The 18709-nt window shown below is 47.8% G+C and overlaps 1 long non-coding RNA gene and 1 other non-coding gene across 2 annotated transcripts; both read right to left on the bottom strand.

The window, feature by feature from the left end:
* LOC126526448 (uncharacterized) lies at positions 1 to 8295 on the bottom strand. Its single transcript, XR_007598571.3, has 3 exons — positions 8100 to 8295; positions 2356 to 4716; positions 1 to 1622 (listed from the first exon to the last, which is right to left on the bottom strand). It is a non-coding gene; the product is annotated as an uncharacterized lncRNA (long non-coding RNA).
* A 3484-nt stretch (positions 8296 to 11779) lies between these two features.
* On the bottom strand, positions 11780 to 11942 carry LOC140214376 (U1 spliceosomal RNA). Its single transcript, XR_011891319.1, has one exon. It is a non-coding gene; the product is annotated as a U1 spliceosomal RNA (small nuclear RNA).
* Between the last annotated feature and the right edge of the window lie 6767 nt (positions 11943 to 18709).

Here is an 18709-nt window from a genome sequence, read left to right as displayed (position 1 = left end):
TCATTAAAAATACAGCATTTATTTCAGAAAACAGTAGCAGGAAGATCACAAGTTCAACTCTCAAATGCATTCAGCAGTTTTCAGTAAAGCGCATCAGTGCACAAACAAATAAAATTCAATAATTTCATCGCGCAAGCTCAGTGATTAGGAGTTATTTATGATGCACCATGGTTATTAAAAGTGTGTATGAATTGAGCTGTCTACAAATGCACTTTGGGCAGCAAGAAAACTTAAGAATTCGCAGTGAGGTCACTACGGAAGTTACCATGAGGCTTTCTGTGGGCTCTCTTTCGTGGTCGCAGGCACATCAATGCTAAATTTGCTGAACAGTGTAGATATGGTAGCCACTTTAGGTTACCAGAGCATTTCTCTAAGCCATATTTAGTAGTTAAGCACGCTAACACGAGGTTTGCTAAAAACGTCACAACTACATTAGGCTTTAACAAAACTACTTGAGACTAGTTTAGTGGTCATATATAGACACAAACAGCAAATGCGCTCGGTATCCATAACAAATTCTGGGAAAGGTCACCAGAGCAAACCTTGACAATTTCGTGTAGTGACGAGACCACTTCAATTCAAATTGAGCTAATATTTTTCAGATGCACCTCGGTCAGTAAAAGAATTTTGAAAACCTTCTGCAAGGATGGGGGTTACAAAGGTAGTAGGAGGTCTACTGCCGGCTGGCTCAATTCAGCGGTCGCATGCACATAAATGCAATATATGCTGTAAAGTTCACAGGTGTCTCAGCCATGAAGGAAGCTACTCCAGATTTTCTGCGGGCCTGCTCCAATGGTGTCACACAGTAAAATTACTAAAGATTTGATAGATACACTGGGCATTAATATTACTAAAGGATCACTTAGGCAGTTGCAGACACGAACATTACTGGAGAGTTCGCAGGTACAAATGCAGTTACTAGACACTTGCTTCAGCACAAAACCAAACTGATTTCACAGGTACTAGAAGTGACAAGATACTAGTTACAAGACACTTGCTTCAGCACAAAACCAAACTGATTTCACAGGTACTAGAAGTGACAAGATACTTGCGGTAGTTGAGTGGTCACAGATACAAATTCACTTAAATTGTTCACAGGCTCAAAGGCCTCTAAACAAGTAAACAGAAACTGAATAAGACCTTTCCGTGGTCACAACCAAATGTTGCTGAAGCCGTCACTGGTACCTTGGCGACTACTCAATTAACTAAAGGTTATCAGCATGCTCGCTTCAGCAGTCATAGACACAAAAATGCATTGTACAAATTCACCTGTATCAAAAGGTAACAGAGGATTTGTGTGGGCTTGCTTCAACAGTCACAGAGACAAAACTTAACCCGGAGTTTACAGGTGCGTCGCCCCATGAGGAAGTTACCCCTCGCTGGGAGCAGCGTTTCATCCATGGTTGCAGGTGTGGAACAGAAGAGATCACGGGTACGCTACACAATTTACTAGTCATCCTGCAGGATCAGTTCCAGTGGTCGCAAACACGAAAATGCGCTGTTAAAATCAGAGGTGCTAAAAAATTTGGAAGATTTCTATGGGCGTGTTTTTGTGCTGATCATCAACGAAGACTGACGTTGACCCAGAGTGACACCATGCTGATGGCAGGAACACTGTATGGCTGTAATGTATGCAAGAAAAATGTGTTAGCCATGTGTACGAAAATTGCTATCCACCATGTGCATTTTGGCCACTTTTACTTTTAACAGCAAACTGCTGGTTCTGACAGCAACTTTGCTTCCTAGTGGCTTTATACAAATGCTGAACTGCAGTCATCTGAAAAGAAGTTGTAATGATTTCAACTCTACAATGATAAAAGGAATTCTCCTAGTCTCTACGTCAGCCTATCTTTGTCAAACGAGCTGATAATAATCAGCTCGTTTGACATTCCTCTAAACTATTCCCACTTCCATTATCGTCGTGGGTGCCACTGGTACTGTGTAAATCTCTATAAAACTCCTCAGCCACTTGAACTATCTCATCCATATCAGTAATGATATTGCCGGCTTTGGCTCTTAACGCTTATATCTGATTCTTGCCTATTGCTAGTGTCTTCTTCACTGCTTTCAGGCTTCCTCCGCTCCTGAGAGCATGCTCAATTTTATCCTTATTATACTTCCTTATGTCAGCTATCTTATGCTTGTTGATTACCTTGGAAAGTTCTGCCAGTTCTATTCTAGCTGTAGGGTTAGAGGCTTTCATATATTTTCATACATATTTTGGCATACATTATAACTAATCTTATCAGACTTTATTAACCTTAGTTAAACTTACACCTGTCAGTACTCACTATATATAGTCAAAATCATATGTCTCATTAGTCATGCGTAGTCATAAGGCATTCTCATACACACCTCCGTACGACCTCACGTATAGACCTCAGACTCTGCCCAGGCGGCGCTGCGAAAAAACCTGTCACCAGCGCCCCCATCGGAGCCTTGGCGCGAACTGGGTAGTGCAAGGAGAGCTGTCCGCAAGCGAAGGTGCATAGGCCACAATGGACCCTTCTCTTTCGTTTGTGTTGAGGCACGGTTTCCTAAAAATCAGGGACCTGGAAAGCGTCTTCCGCCCATCCACGCTTCGGAAAGGAAGCTCAGTAGGGCGAAGTACGTGTACAATATAAAATAAAGTCTCAAGTTTTATTTCGGCGTGCTGCAACTCGCAAGTACAGAGAGTATCAGGTTTGTCTATAGGCATATCAGCATAATAATCTAAGCATTTCAAATTGGTTCATATTGAATATGTCCTGAACGCAAGACTTAAGTATCTCCCATATTTTTATGTAATTTATCGTAATGTTTTGTCTCGCAATTATGTACAGAGAGTAAATCCTTTCATAGCCTTTACCAGGGCAGCAAACAGAAAACGTTTTCCAAGGCAGCAAACAGCGTGCGATCATAACGAAAGAAAGCTTCCTACAGTGCCTGCGCGCTGCATCTTTCTCGCAGGAGCTACAGCATCGCTCATACCTTAATTTGAACTTTTCGCAGACGCTTCGAGCAACAAGCGCGCACAAATAAATGCAAATAAACGCGACATTTTTTTTCTTTACACACGTACGTTACTTCGCAATTACTTGTCCAGTGATCCTACAGCAACTTCATTGCTCACATTTGAAAAACGCAGTCGAGCAGGCTCAGCACATTGCGAAGCGTGCTTGTTGTATCGGCGCAGGACATACAAGATACCGAAAGTAGAAATGAGCTCGCGATACAACGATGCTCTAAAACAGGATTTTGAATTCATAAACGAACTAAAATGTTTGGTTAAGCTGACCTGCCGAATCTCTCCGTTCTACTTGTTGAGTCAAGCGGAGGCGGACGTCTGTTAAAAGGTGGAGATATCCATGGCACATAAGAAGGATGGTTCGGAACGTTGTTTTTTCGGTTACCAACGAAGTGACGGCTGCACATTCTTGAGTTTTCGCTTGGTTACCACGGTCCTCCGTCAGGGCTACGCAACACAATTACAGAAGAACAAAATTGTCGCACTTTCTCATGCGAGCCGCTGTGTTGTGGGGAATGCAAGTAATTCGATTGCCCAACAGGTTGAACGGCCCGTATCCAGCGCTCTCGCCTTTCCCCTTCATACGATCGCGATTGAAATCGGCAAAACTGAACGTTGTTATTCCGTCCTTCACGTTCATGGCAATTTACAACACAACAGTAGCGTCGATTGCGGCGTTTCTTCGTAGCGCGTGGAGCTATCGCGGTTGCCGTCGTTTGCGCCATCAGTCTGAAAAGTGAGCCAGCAAGCGCTTTATGGCAGTTCGGCGGCGTGTCCGACTAGCTAGAATTTCATAGCTCTCTGTCGGGGTGTTAAATGCGCAAAACGCTCGCAATACGGGCCAAAATCTAGTTAAATCGTTGTTTCGCAGTCGCTAGCTGCATAGGCAACTTAGCAAGGGAGTCTAGCTTCGCACTACTCAATTACTGCCTCTTCGCACCGGTAGGTGGCGCTACGCGTCTTGCAAAACTCCAGAGTCTGACGTCCATACCTATGCATGCAGTGTATCGTGCCACAAGTTACAAACTGAAAAGCGGATGGACGGACGGACGGACAAAGTTCCGAGGAAAGAATCCCTAGAATGCTTAAGCATTAACATAGGTACGCAAGGAGCACCTAACAACTACCGGGAGTATATTAGCGCTTCCACGTTTCCAGTGCGCTTGCGTATCCGACGCTGTTTGCTGGCAACAGGCCCTGCTCTATGCGCAACAGTCATGCGAGGAGGGGGAATTTCCGCTAAATCTAACAGGCGTTTGCCCATAGAGAAAAATTTCAACAAGAGCGGACACTCCCATAGAGCCCAGCGGCCGAATTGACTGCAGCACACCAAGCGGTTGTTGTTGACTCCTTCCGGTTTCGGTTTTGGGCGCGCGCGTTTTGAACACCAGTTGGTACCCGCCGCGCCGGCTCCGCTGCTCGGCGCGGCATTCATTTTTTTTTTTTTCGCTTCTGCTGAACCTCGCGTGGCCTTGGCGTGGAATCGTTTCATTAACAAGTAGAAATGATTGCGATTGACCTTTACAAGACTGCGCCGAATCTGTCAGGTGCAATTTCATAAAGAAAACGAAAGACGTCTTCTGAAATGATGAAATGTTTATTTTGCTCTATATAAATGCTCGTTCCGGGCTTCTTCTGCATTCATCTGAAGTTGTGGTACCAGGTAAGCAGCAGTCGTTGCCGTACGATGCTCCACCGGATGCCATCAGCTGAAAGAAAGTAAATTACAAGCATGTATCATTTCGGTATATTGACATAACAGGAGTATTGCGTGTAGAGGCGAAACGTGCGTAAGTGGTGAATGAGCGGCATTACAGATAAATTTACTTTTACGTACATTTCGCAGCAAAGGCTCCTCCCAAACAATGCCATAAAATCTGAACATCCGATTTTCAAGCACCACTCCTTTCCTGGGCATTATTTCCTGCACTTTAAGTGCACAAATACACGGGTGACTGCGCGTTTCCAAAACAACTTGGCCTCAGTCGACACGATGGTACGCCAAGTACACAAAGGTGGCTACAACACAGGCTCAGCCAGACCATGTCACACGCTCGCAGAATGCCTTCGAATCGCACTCAAGTCAGACTCGTGGGTGCAAAGCCTGTTTTCAGTCGCTCAGAATACATAAACGTCATGTTCTTGAGCTCCTCTGTGTTATCTTTTACGCGTCCTGCCGGCGCACGCAACACTCCCGTGTTATCACTCTCGGCAATCGCTCGTCGCGTTTTCGAGAAGCGTGAGTACCGAAATAAGATGTACGTTGTTGCAGGGCTATAAGATGCGTCACAAACTTGTCCTACTAAAATTCAGTACACGCAAAACTAGCTCACCATGGCCGGCTTGATTTTTTTTTTTTTTTTTTTTTGCTAACAGCTTCACAACCCCAGGCGCGGCGAGCAAGCCTCAAGATATCCCGAAAAGTTACCAAATAAATTACAATACTTTTTCGGGTCAGAGAATGCATCACGAACTTCTACCAGCAAGATTCAGTACACGCGAAACTAACTGCGATACACAGCCGAGCTGGTTTTCGCTAACTGCGTCAATAAGCCGGGCGCGACAACCGTTCTTCTAAACTACCCCAAATATAACGACGTTAGTTACAATAATGTTTGGGGCCGCAGAATGCGCGAAAACTTGTCTGTCTTAGGCGCTAGGACGTAGTACACGCATGTACAGGCGCCGACAAAAGTGGTATACTCCATGCAGCGGGAGCCGGAGCACCCACAGAACACCTATACAAACTTAAAGGGACACTAATGGGAAACAATAAATCAGTTTAGACTAATGGAGCATTGTTTGAAAACCCTGCAGGCAGTTATTTCAAAAAAATTGTTTGATTATTAGATGAGAAAATGAAGGTCCAAGTATCAGTATTTGAATTTCGCGCCGAAACCCCAGCGCCGGTACGTCAGCGTGACGTCAGGGATTCCAAAGTATGTTTTCGCATTTGGGCAGCGTTGGCTGAATAAAGGTTCCCGAAACTTGCCATGTTTAATATTTGGTTCCTTTAGAACACAGTGTAGTCAATCTGTACCGCTATATATAAATAGTAGGCCCTAGAAGATGCCATCAAAATCCATGACGTCACAGCCCCCATGCAGGTGCGGGAACTCAAGTAGGCGTCGCCACTCGTATTTCGTTCTTGCGCTTTTTCTGGCTTACCAAACGTCTTATCGTTGTAAGAGTGGTGTTTTTGGTGTTGTAGAACGGTAATTTACTGATGCAGAAGAAATCATTTTTCACTTTAGTGTCCCTTTAAAGAAGTGAAACTGTGCCTTCCACAGTGCAACGGAAATAAGCGTAGCGGTGGCGTCGTGAACTAAAGTGTGCGACCACTGATGGCGCTGTACAACAGGAAACGTTAGTGTTCCTGTATATGCTCCCGCAGGGAGCAGAGTTGCGCATAGCTCTGCCGCCGTGATCCAGCCCTGCAGCGAAGCCACTCCTCGCGCGCGCAGGAGCCAAATGCCGCGCGGTGTTCCGCCTTTTTCTCTGGTGGTCGCGAGCTACAAGCGCCAATTGTTCGCAGGCGCTTAGCAAAGGGCACTTGTTGATACAGGCTACGCTCGAACGAGTCATTCGTGCAGGCGGAGTGGGTGGGCTTCCAACCAACCGAAACTTTGTATGTACCACGGAGCAACGTGGTATGTACCTATGTAAACACGCATATACAAACACACGAACGTACAAATATGGGGTGGGACCGCCTTCGATTACCCAAAATAAAATACTCCCGTGGCTCGAACAGCTCCAAATTTCGCTCGCAAACACGCAGTACGTTGCCACAAAAAGCGGTGCAATGATTTTCATCATGCATATGAAGTTGTCTGATCATGGTCAGAAAGCAAGCAATGTTTTAAAGAGTGTTTAAAACTTCACACACGAAAGGTGGACACTTAGCGGATTTTGGCTGCCGAAACCAACCGATTCATGACCGTCGCCAAGAGAGCTATCGTGCCTGCAGTTATGTCAGTGACCGTTACGTTAACAGAGCGCCATTTATCACTAACCATCATTCACAACAGCTGCACGTTTTCGATACATGCGGTGCAGACACAGATTTAAGCGCATTTCAAATGTTGACATGTGCACATTTTAAGCAAAGCTTACTTTTATTTACTATTACTATTTAGTAGTACTTACTATTTAGTAGTGCTTACTATTTAGTAGCAGCAAATCTGCAAATAGAAAAAGATTCAAGATGCAAGAGCTTCTAGCTGCCCACTGATTGCAATGGCGATGGTACTGACGGAAACGACGAGTTCGCATGAGTCGGCGATGCGCCCGTAAAGTTGGCCTCGCAGCGGCGCGGATCATTTGACGTCATTTTTCGCGCTCGGCCAATAGCGGTGCGAGCGGCGCCGGAAAAGGTATGCGCAACTCTGCTCCCTGCGGGAGCATATACAGGAACACTAGGAAACGTAAACAGTATTGCCGCTTTACCAGGTGTTCTGAGGCTTTACTGGGCTGCTGGCTGCTGCGCCTCGATCGTGCTCCCGCCAGTTTGGTTGCTGTGTGGCAAACGTAGCGCCTACATTACGTTTGCCACACAGCAACCAAAGTGGCGGGAGCACGATCGAGGCGCAGCAATCAGTAACCCAGTAAAGCCACAAAACACCTGGTAAAGCGGCAATACTGTTTCCGTTTTCTGTTGTGCAGCGCTATCTGTGGTCGCATACTTTAGTTCACGACGCCACCGCTACGCTTATTTCCGTTGCACTGTGGAAGGTTCAGTTTCCCTTCCCTAAGTTTGTATAGGTGTTCTTCTGTGGCTGCTCCGGCTCCCGCTGCATGGAGTATACCACTTTTGTCGGCGCCTGTACACGCGCAAATGCGTCACACGGCCGAGCCGGTTTTCGCTTACTGCGTCAATAAGCCGGGCGCGGCAAGCGTGCCCAAAAACTACCGAAATAAGTTACAGTCATGTTGGGGCTCATAGAAAGCGTCGCAAACATCTCCCAGGACGAGGCATTAACTCAAATTAACTGCGCTAGGACGGCGGAGCTGTTTTTCGCTAACTGCGCCACTCGAACTAAGCCTAAATGTGCTTAAAATGTGCCGCACACTGTCAAACACAATTTCTCACCTTGCCGTAGCCCAGTAGTGCAGTGGTGCCGTGTCGAAATGCAGACGATACGCAAGAGAAGCATAGAGAAGGCCGGGAGCCCCCAAAATATGGGCTATATCCAAAACAGACGGGTCGCCGAGCACGCGAGGTTCGCACGTACGACCGTCCTCGCTCACTCCTGCGGCTTGTCTGGCGCATGACGTATGCACGCGAGTCTGGCGTGCCGCTAGCTTGTTGCTAGGCAACGCAACAAAAGTTGCAAAGTATAGGTTCATTTACACGCAAAACGTTTTCACTTTAGTGGGAAGAAATAAAAAAAAATAGAACGTTGTCCGGAAGTTTATTTCACATTCATTTTTTCTGATGCTCGCGTCAACTAACGGATGTTGTTCAAACTAGGCGTGCCAAGTGCTTGCGTGGCAAAGCCCTCTAGATTTTTGATTGTCCCATCATTATATCCGTTTTCCTGTATGAAGAGTCCTAGGATTCTGATTTGGTTAACCTTTGGGACTGGTTTCCCCTCTATTTTAATGTCAAATTCCGAGCTACGTTTGCACCGGAGCGACTTTGGGTTGTAGACGAATAACTCCGGTTTTTTTGGTGAGCATGAGAGACCCCTACTGGCAGCATAGTCCACGACAGTGTCCGCCGCCGCCTGCAGGCGCTCCTCAATGCTCGCATCGCTCCCCTGGTTGGTCCAGAAGGTGATGTCATCCGCATAAATACTGAAATTTAGCCCCTGTATGCTTCTCAGAGCTTCGGGGAGGCCCCTCATCGCCACGTTGAAGAGGAACGGGGACAGAACCGAGCCCTGCGGCGTGCCCCTGCTTCCTAATTTTAGTGTTGGAGATTTAATATCTTGGAATTTCATGCAGACAGTTCTGTCTGACAGAAAGTCCTTGACATAGTCGAATGTTCGCGCGCCTACCCCGATTTCTTGGAGACCGTGGAGTATCGCTTCGTGTTTAACATTATCAAAAGCCTTTGTCAAGTCCAGGCCGAGGATTACCTTGGCGTCTCTAGAACGTGAGTCGATTATGTCATGTTTTAGTCGGAGCATCACGTCCTGCGTACACAAGCCCGGTCGGAAACCGATGATCTCGTGAGGCCACAGGTCGTTCTGCTCCATAAAGTGCGTCAGTCTGGTCTGGACTACGCGCTCCATCAATTTCCCCATGCATGAGGTTAGGGAAATGGGTCTTAGATTTTCTAGTTTAGGGGGTTTGCCCGGCTTTGGAATTAGGATCACGTTTGCCATCTTCCACTGGCGTGGCAGGTGGCCTTTAGTCCAAATTTCTTGCATGTACTCCGTCAGAGCGCTGATGGAGGCATCGTCGAGATTTCTTAGAATTTTGTTTGTTATCCCGTCAGGGCCCGGGGCTGATTTGGTTTTTAGTCCCAATATTACTGCCCTGACCTCCGCCTCCGTGATGGGTGCGTCGAGCTCCTCATTGGGAGCTCCGTCGTATTCCGGGAGGGGGGTGCTATGCGTATCGCCAATGTACATGGTGATCAGTTTGTCCATAAATTCCACGTCTGTACCCTCATACGCGTGCCTGGCTTTTGATAATCTAATTCCCGATAGGGTTTTCGAATTAGTCGGATCTAATAGGTGTCTCAGCAGACCCCACGTTTTGGAAAGGCTCATGCCCCTCTCCATCTCGTCGCATCTGCTGCACCAATTCTGTTCGCATAATTTGATCGCGTAATTTTCAATTTCTTTGTTATGTCTAGCAATCCGCCTTCTAAGATTACGGTTCCATTTTTGCTTCTTTAGTCAGCGCTCCATACCACGTTTTGCCTCCCACATGTGAAGCAGTTTGCTATCTATTATTTCCGGGGCATCGTCCCCTTCAATCGTCTTGGTTGCCTCTTCAACGTGACGCGCGATGGCCTCCGTCCATTTCTCTATGTTTGTGATTTTCCCTATGGCAGCTTTCTCTCGCTTCTCCCTAAATAATCCCCATTCGGTGATCCTCGGTTGACGCACACGACGCGTCTTCACCCTTTTTTTAAGAATCGAGGCCAGAATGAAATGATCACTTCCGAAATTGAGCTCCTAGTTTTTCCAATTCAGATCTGTCATATTTTTTGAGAAGGTCAGATCAGGGGAGGTGTCTGCGCACACGCTGTTACCCACCCTGGTCGGACAGCTAGGGTCCGTGTGTAGGGTGAGTCCTAGCTCGCGCGCGTCCTCCCATAGCTGCCTACCTTTTGGCAGGAGCCGCAGTAGTAATGCAGCGCATCCGGAATGGGGTTACTCCTGCGGCTTGTCTAGCGCATGACGTATGCACGCGAGTCTGGCGTGCCGCTAGCTTGTTGCTAGGCAACGCAACAAAAAGTTGCAAAGTATAGGTTCATTTACACGCAAAACTTTTTCACTTTAGTGGGAAGAAATTAAAAAAAATAAAACGTTGTCTGGAAGTTTACTTCACATTCTTTTTTTCTGATGCTCGCGTCAACTAACGGATGTTGTTCAAACTAGGCGTGACGTGTTTTCTGTTGCCAGTTTTTGAAGAGTGTCCCCTCTTGTTGAATTTCTTTCTCTATGGTTTGCCCATCGGCCATGCCTGGTTATTCTGCCCGCCAACAGATGACGCCACAAGCGGGCGTGCTTCTCCTTGCTGCCACTTGCTGGCGCTCTAAGCAGCCTCCGCAGAGCACGGGCCACGCGCTCGCGCGTTCCCTTTCAAAAAGGACCACCCTGTACATGGGTGATATTTATCGACGTTTAACGAAATCCCGTGAAATACAGAATTTTCATTCCATTTTCTACATGCCGTCGTCGTCATGCCGTCTTCATCATCAACATGATTCCTTCTTCGTCATTCCATCGTCGTCACTGTCATTGTGGTAGTCACTTTTAGTCATTCTAGTCATTTCTAATTATTTGTAGTCGTTACAAGTTGTTGTTAGATATATTGGTCATTTCGTAGTCATTAGTATTCATTACAAGTCATTTCAGTCTTGATTAGTCATTACTAAGCATTTTAGTCAGTTTTATTCAATTGTCATTACAAGTTGTCGTTAGGCATATCGGTCATTTCATAGTAATTACTAGTCCTTACAAGTCATTACTATTCACTAGTAAGCATTCTTAGTCATCAGCAATCAATTGTGGTCATTACAATTAAGTCGTCGTTAGACATAGTGGTCATTTCGAAGTCATTACAATTAATTAGCCATTTTATATTCATTACTACTCATTACTAGACATTTCTAGCCATTCCTAATCAATTGTGGTCATTACAAGCCGTCGGTAGCTATATTGGTCATTTCGGAGTGATTAGTAGTCATTACAACTCATTAGTGGTCACTATTTGACTATACTAGTCATCAACCTCTACAAATCTCTATTGTAATGTAATCATTCACTAACTCACTATCAATCATTTTTCATTCTTTAATCTGTCTTCGCAAGGCGTGATGACGCTTCGGCAGGCACGTCTGCTGGCACAAACTTCACCATGAGCCCAGACCTTTATTAGCGACTGGAAATAACCCTCATATACGCATTATCTGAGAAGTCCCCATAGGGAGTTTTATTTAAAGCGGGTGTTTACGACGCCGGCCGATGATGTTGGAATAACGTCAATGCCAGAGTAACGGAGCGGTCTTACAAACTAAACCTACTCGCGAGCAGTTAAGCGCTGTCGCAGCCATAACACTTTCAGGGATCTCTCTTTATATTCGTGTGGAAGGGGCTGGCGCGTACGCCTAGCCCCACTACCAAAAATTACATGCCCCATCTGCCCCGGTTTGGGGTAGTGGCGTGCTTCAGCCAACCGCAGTGCAATGGCAAGGCCTCGGCACGGGGCGCCGACCTGAATGATCATCGGAAACCCGGCACCAGGTAAGTATGCAGAGGAACACGGAGTCATACCTAGCCATTACAAACGGTGCACTATATGGAGCAAGTACTGACGAGTACTCTACATGAAAGATAAAACTCTGCTCAGCAGCGAAAGCTTGCAAAGCAACTCATTGTAACAAAGAAGCTTTCCACCCATATAATTATAAACCTAACTGGCACTATTGTCAAATTGCAACTGCCATATCATTAAAATTTTGAGAAAGCGCCGGGTAATGATCGTCCATGTCGAGCGGCAGTTGCCCAAAGCTGACGACGTGACCTCTTGTGATTATTCCAGCACGTGCGACTACAATAGTGACAATAAACAGGATGTTTCACATAACTTGAACCAAACTTTGCCGTCATGTGGCGTATTTAGATTCCGGTAAATTAATTAACTAAGATCAAATATGCGAAATTTTAGATATTTACTTTAGGGCCAAGTGCGTTTCTTTACGTTGTAGCGGGGACTCAGAAACGACCGATCCATTTGTGTGTGTGTGTGTGTGTGTGTGTGTGTGTGTGTGTGTGTGTGTGTGTGTGTGTGTGTGTGTGTGTGTGTGTGTGTGTGTGTGTGTGTGTGTGTGTGTGTGTGTGTGTGTGTGCGTGCGTGCGTGCGTGCGTGCGTGCGTGCGTGCGTGCGTGCGTGCGTGTGTGTGTCGTAAAGTACATGCTGCGTGAATTTTTTTCGGCGTTTAACAAAATCCCGCGAAATATGGAACTGTCATTGCATTTTCTACATGCCATTGTTGTCATACCGCCTTCGCCCTTACCATAGACGTCATTCCTTCCGCGTCATTCATTCGTCGTGATAGTAGCCTTCATACCATCAAGGTCATGGCCGACTATGGCTAGCAAGTGTGATAGCAATGTGAACCGATGCCAGAGACAGCGTATGTGACTTATGGCCGGAGCAATCGAAGTCTCTGAATGGCCACTGCATATTGTGAAATACGGGTGTTTCCAGCAATACTGCGTTTCGCTACGTTGTTTGAATGCTAATCGCATTCCCGCAGACAGTCATCGAGAGATCGGCGTCGCCGCAATTCTTTAGCGCCAGCTCTTAGGCGCCCGTTCCTTGGGCGAGCGTCGGCGTTGTCCCTCGGCGTAACCGAGCGAAGGAGCACAGCGAAGCATGAAAGAGCGAAGAGGGAGCGCTGCGGGCGGGCGATCAAACACGTCAGTGCATCCGGGGCGGTGGCGGGCATGCGGGGGAAAGATAAAAAGCTTCGGCAACACGTGAAGGTGAAAGCTTGCTGCACACGTGGTAATGCATTAAGTTATGCAATAGGAGAGGTCAGTCCTCTAGCAAGACATGACGAGCCGCCGTGTGATGTAAACGCATGGCTCTCTACGTCGACCTCTTATACATGACACATGCAAGCACCTAATGCACTATTTAAATGTTAATTCGTTCATTTTTTCGTTCTCTCTTTATCCCCGTCTTTTTTTTTTCTTTCGTTCTTGGTTTGTCCTGTTGGTATTTTTTTTCCTTCCTTCCTTCATTCTTTCTTTCTTCAGGGTCAGCTATTGCATCTTTGCGTGCTTACTTGGGTATGAGTCATTCCGCATGATGATATTTTTTGCATAACTGATTTCTTGCATCACTGGACTAGGCGCCGCTTCTTTCGAGTATGCGCCACTGCAACGAGCCATTAAAAAACAGTAAGCTCGCCTTTCTACTTGAATTCGAGGCGAAAAGGGATGCGAGCTTCTTTGAGAACAGGCCATGGGTGTTCTGCATCCGGGTGGCCGAGACTGCGCCCGAACGCCTTGCAGCATTGGAAAACAAGTCGTTGGCAGACGAACACGTGCTTAAAGCCCAAATAACGGACATACGAATCAACCTATTGCTTTGCTTCCATATGGCTAATTCTCTGTGCGTGTACTTAGCAAGACTTTTAAGCTGCGGCTTATAAAGAGCTAAAAGAGACATCAATGTGAATATTGCAGTGAATTCTGGGATTTGACGTGCCAGAACCACGATTAGATTATGAGTCACGCCGTAGTGAGGGAGTCCGGGTTAATTTTGACCACCAGGGGATCCTTAACGTGCCCTCAATGCGCGGGACACACGCCTCTTTTGCATTTTACATCCATCGAAATGCGGCCGCCGCGGCCGGGTCAAATTCGAAATGTACGTGGAATTCGCTCGAACCCTCGCAACTGTGAGTAGTACCACTAGTTACCTGTTGTCAGCGTCGATCACATATGTCCTGTTAAATCTACGAATCCTTTCTTTACCCAGCAATCTTGTGTCGCGACCCTTGCTGCAACAGGCGAGTTTCCCGCCACAACCGCTTGTATCGAGCGACGGTGGCGCTGCCCTAGCGTTGGCGGTAGACTTACTTGGGGGCTAAACCGATACAGCACAGCAACTCTAGCTGCTTGCACGAGCCGCGTCACGCTGCGCCGCTACGAACGGCGATGCAAAATACTTGTGCATTCTATTGTCTCTCTCTCTCTTTCTGCCTGCCGGGTTGGTGTCGGGCATGTCAAAAGGTGCAGCTGGCGCATACTAAAGCCCCTCCATACACCTTTCCGCCGACCAGGTTAAGTACCGCCAACCTTCCCTCCTCCTCCACGCTCCTCTCCCACTCACCCCCTCAGCTTCCGGCGGCAAGCGGAACTTGCGTAGCTGCAGCTTCCTGTTCCGAGTGGAAGTGACGCTTTGTTTTTTAGCGTTGTTTACTTTCACGTCGGTGGAAAGGCTTTAATTGCACGAGCTGCGGTTGAAACTGTGAATGCGATTCCATCCAAGAACCACCGCCTACTGTAACCAGCGATCTGCTCGTGTTCGCTGCTTCGCGTCAACCTGCGGCGGGTTGTGGCACGGGCGACAACGTACAGCGGAATGTAGTGCCTGGGCGCTTGGAGACCACTGCCGTTTTTCGTGCATTTGGAAAACAGCGACCGCGAACTACTACTTCAGCGGAATACACAGCTTGTCCCCTTTGCATTCTTCTTATGGTGACTGCCACAGCTCTGCTAAGCACGCGCGGGCGTCTCACCATCGTCCAACTGCAGTCAATGCGGAAATTCCCGCAGCGCAATTCCAGGAAGCGGAAACGCCGGAACCGGAAATGCCGGAACCGGGAATACCGGAACCGGATTTGGTGTGAGGGGAAAAGGCGGCGCACAACAAAGGTTGTCGCTACTTAAGAAAGTGGCGGTGGCGCGTGGATGTAGGGGTTTTAGCGCATACCTTCGTCCGTCTCACCCACGCTAAGGACGTTGTTCAAGGGAGCAACATGTTCTCATCGAGTACGAGGAGTGCCGGGTTTAGTTATAATATATTCGTGAAGAGTGGAGAACGTTGCGTCTCATCAGTCTGTCATGGCTAGATTGGAGCACCCTGAGGAGCCGAAAAATCCGCTTAAGGCACCTCTATCCTCCCTAGATCCCTAGACCAGTGAAATCTGCCGCGCCACCTTAGTCCAAGCTTCCAAACACAATGGCTCCCGCGCTTTTGTTCACTGAACAAACAGAAAGGAGCGACGTAGACAGGGATTGTCACGTTTGACTCAAATTGGCACCTCATGATTGCTGGGATGGCCCTGCAGTTAACTGGAGCGTCTGTCAAACGACCGTGGTGGTTACCGTAGTCCGTCAGGAAACGTCGTAGAACAGCACCCATTTCGTAGAACTTTTTTGCTCTCATCGTTCGTGACAGACGATAGGTGCCGGACGATGCGAACCTGCCTCTCCTTGCTGTCGCCACAGGTCTGTCCGAGGGGGACGCACTGTTAGCTTCGCGAAGTGATTCGTCGCAGTGGTGCAGGAGAGGCCAGAAGGTCACTACCGCCGCTGGCCGATCGTAACAACGGGCTGGCAGCAGGCTCAGAGATCGCATTGGCACTGGTGTAATTTCGCAGGCCGCGAACCAAGACGGCGCGGCGATGTTCCCTTTCCTCCTCGAGCCCACAGGGCAGCGCTGCGTTGTGCGCCACGTGCTGGTCAACCGCTGCAGGTCATGTGGAAAGCGGAGGCGAAAAACCGTCAGTATGGAACAGACAGCAGCTATCTAAGGGCTGTCGCGCGTCACGTGATAGGTCGTGTGTTGCACACGCCGAAGATTTCTTTGCTGCTTTATATTCAAATTTCATCACATGCGTGGATACGTTTAGCGGTTCCGTGGGCCGCAAAGCTGGGTTCTTATTTCCACGTTTACAATTGTGCACCCCATGGCCATATAGTGTAGTAAATGACAATAATGGATGTAACGAAGTAACAGATATAGCGTAGTATTTTCGGCTCTTCCTTCAACTTCGTTACAACGATGTACCAGTGTATCTTGTACTTGACAGATTAATGAAAAATAAGTAAGATGTAGCTATGTACGCGTACAAGTGGTGAAGTAGAGTCACAAGAACTAGCTACATTACCTTCACTGTGCAGAAATACAGGCATATTTATAACCAGTGGGTGAATAGCAGAAAGTTTAGTTGCGCAACAGCAGCACCAACAGAATGGGCATTTGCACAAGCCAGACAGGAACAATAAATTATGCAGAACCCACGCATTATGGGAATCGATGTAAGCGAAGCTTTCCTTACTGGTTGCTTTGATTGACGATGAATAGCGGTGATGCTGAAGACCTCCGATCGACGCGAACAAGGACGGGCACCGATCCGACGACAACTGCAACCGAAAGGAATTACCGGCTTTCGCTCGACATACCGGTCGTGATTGACGGTTACACGGTTAGCGCTGTAGTGGATACTGGTGCGGACTTCTCAATTATAAGCGGGAAGATGGCGATGTTTCTGAAGAAAGTAATTACTCCTTGGCATGGGTCGCAGATTCGGACGGCTGGTGGTCACGTCGCTACTACGCTGGGAACATGCACGACTAGAGTTCGGATCCCAGGTTCCTTATCGGGTCCGTGTTTCGTGTTTAGTACAATAACTGTCATGGTGCTGTTGAGAGCACAGAGGGGGTTAGAGCGTTTTGTTTTCATGGAGTTTGGCCTGGCGTTCTGGAGAGCATTGGGAGGGCGCTCACTTTCACCGAAGTGGTTGGCGTTGATTTTCGGTCACTCCGTGAGCTTTCACAGATCCAAGCAAACGAAAGACCAGCGGATGAAAGGGCGGCAAAGCCATTTCCTTAAAGGGACACTAAAGGTTAATATTAGGTCAACGTGGACTGTTGAAATACCATCCCAGAAACCTCGAAACGCTTGTTTCGTGCGAAGAAGAGACTTATTTTAAGATAAAATGCGTTCTGAAGCGTCCGCGTACCTCTAGCGCAGTTCAAATCACACGCCCTCCGATCGAGGAGTGTTGACGTCATGGTCTCATAGTGACGTTGCGCCGTCGGTGAGTAAAACGGCTCCTCCAGACGGCGCTGCGGCTTTTCTGCACAAAACGCAAACGCGCGGCCAGAAACAGAGCCAAGACAGAGCCGACAGCAGCGCGAAAGCGGAACTATGGTGGCTAGCGGAAGGGAAAGCGCACGACGATAAGCTGGTTCTTCATTTTATGACGCCAACTTAGGCGCTCGTTGGAATGGACGACCTTGACAACGACACATTGGCTCGCGATGCCGGGCTCGAGTTCAGCGGTTGAAGAACTGATGAACGTAACCTGCTGCTGAAGGCTCGCGCTGCCGGTATCGTTGCGTACTACTACGACGGTGGCCTGCTTTGAATGGCACTCCACGCGACTTCAGTAAGTCGGCGTTGAACTCGTAATCCTCTGGACGAAAGTGCAGCGAGCACACTACGTGATTTTTCGGCTCTTTGCCAGCGCGCTGTGGCAGAGGTACGGCACTTAACCACTTCGAACGGAGAGGTTCACTCGTTGGCACAAAGTGATAAGTAAAGTTGGATTCGCCGCTGCAATTGCCCTTGGCCAAGTTCCGCGGACCGTTCGCGCATCCCACAACATCACATGGACGTGGCATTCTCGCTGCTTGTTCCAAATGCAAGTTTCCAGTGTGCAGGACCACCGCAGCACGACGCGATAAAGAAACAACTGAAACTCCAAAGCGCGCGCGGCACAGTCATGCGCGCAGAGTCGAGCGAAAACGAAACCTTTCGATCACCCATACTACTCAAGGGTAACGTCAAATGTTATCTTTTATTAGAATCGAATAGAAGTAGACAAGTAGCATTTTCTTCCGTCTTATAATCTAAAGAAATGATCGTTTTAATACGAGTAGTTGAGTACTAGTGAGATAAATTATGATGAGGACTGCCTTCGTCATCGGGAGAGTACTGGAATGTCGCTGGGGAGTCTTAAATTGTGTCATGCATTTACCTCAATTTCTCGGTTACTAAAGCTCTGTTCGCGATTATATTGACGCCTTAGACGTTCTAGAGCATTGCTTCATCACCTTAACTTGACTTTCTGGTAACCTTTAGTGTCCCTTTAACCCCATCAAGGACGTTACTCAAGCAGCACATCGCATACGTCGAGCCGCGTCGAACAGCTCGACTTCTGGATGTATTATGTGACGGCGGGGGTGCTCTTGTGCCATACTACGTGCACCACGTGGCTATCATCGATGCGACGGGAGCTGTCATACTAGTACGTGCACCACGTGCATATCAGCTAGGTGACGGGAGCTCCCACTTCGCGACCAATCAAGAATTCGACGCGGGAGGCGACTTCAAGAAGCGCCCAGCCATCTCCGCGACGAATCAAGAATTCAACATGTGCGACGTCATCACCCTGCCCCGCCTGGTTCCTACATACGAGGAGTCGCCAAAGGAATTTAAGGTACAACCGGCCCATTGCGAAGAGAGAGAGAGTCGCCTCCAGCCGCCCAGTCG

This window comes from Dermacentor andersoni, unplaced genomic scaffold (genome assembly GCF_023375885.2).
Source record: "Dermacentor andersoni unplaced genomic scaffold, qqDerAnde1_hic_scaffold ctg00000039.1, whole genome shotgun sequence".
Classification (NCBI taxonomy): domain Eukaryota; kingdom Metazoa; phylum Arthropoda; class Arachnida; order Ixodida; family Ixodidae; genus Dermacentor; species Dermacentor andersoni.
The sequence above is the reverse complement of the archived record's forward strand: the minus strand, read 5'-3'. Positions and strand labels throughout refer to the sequence as shown.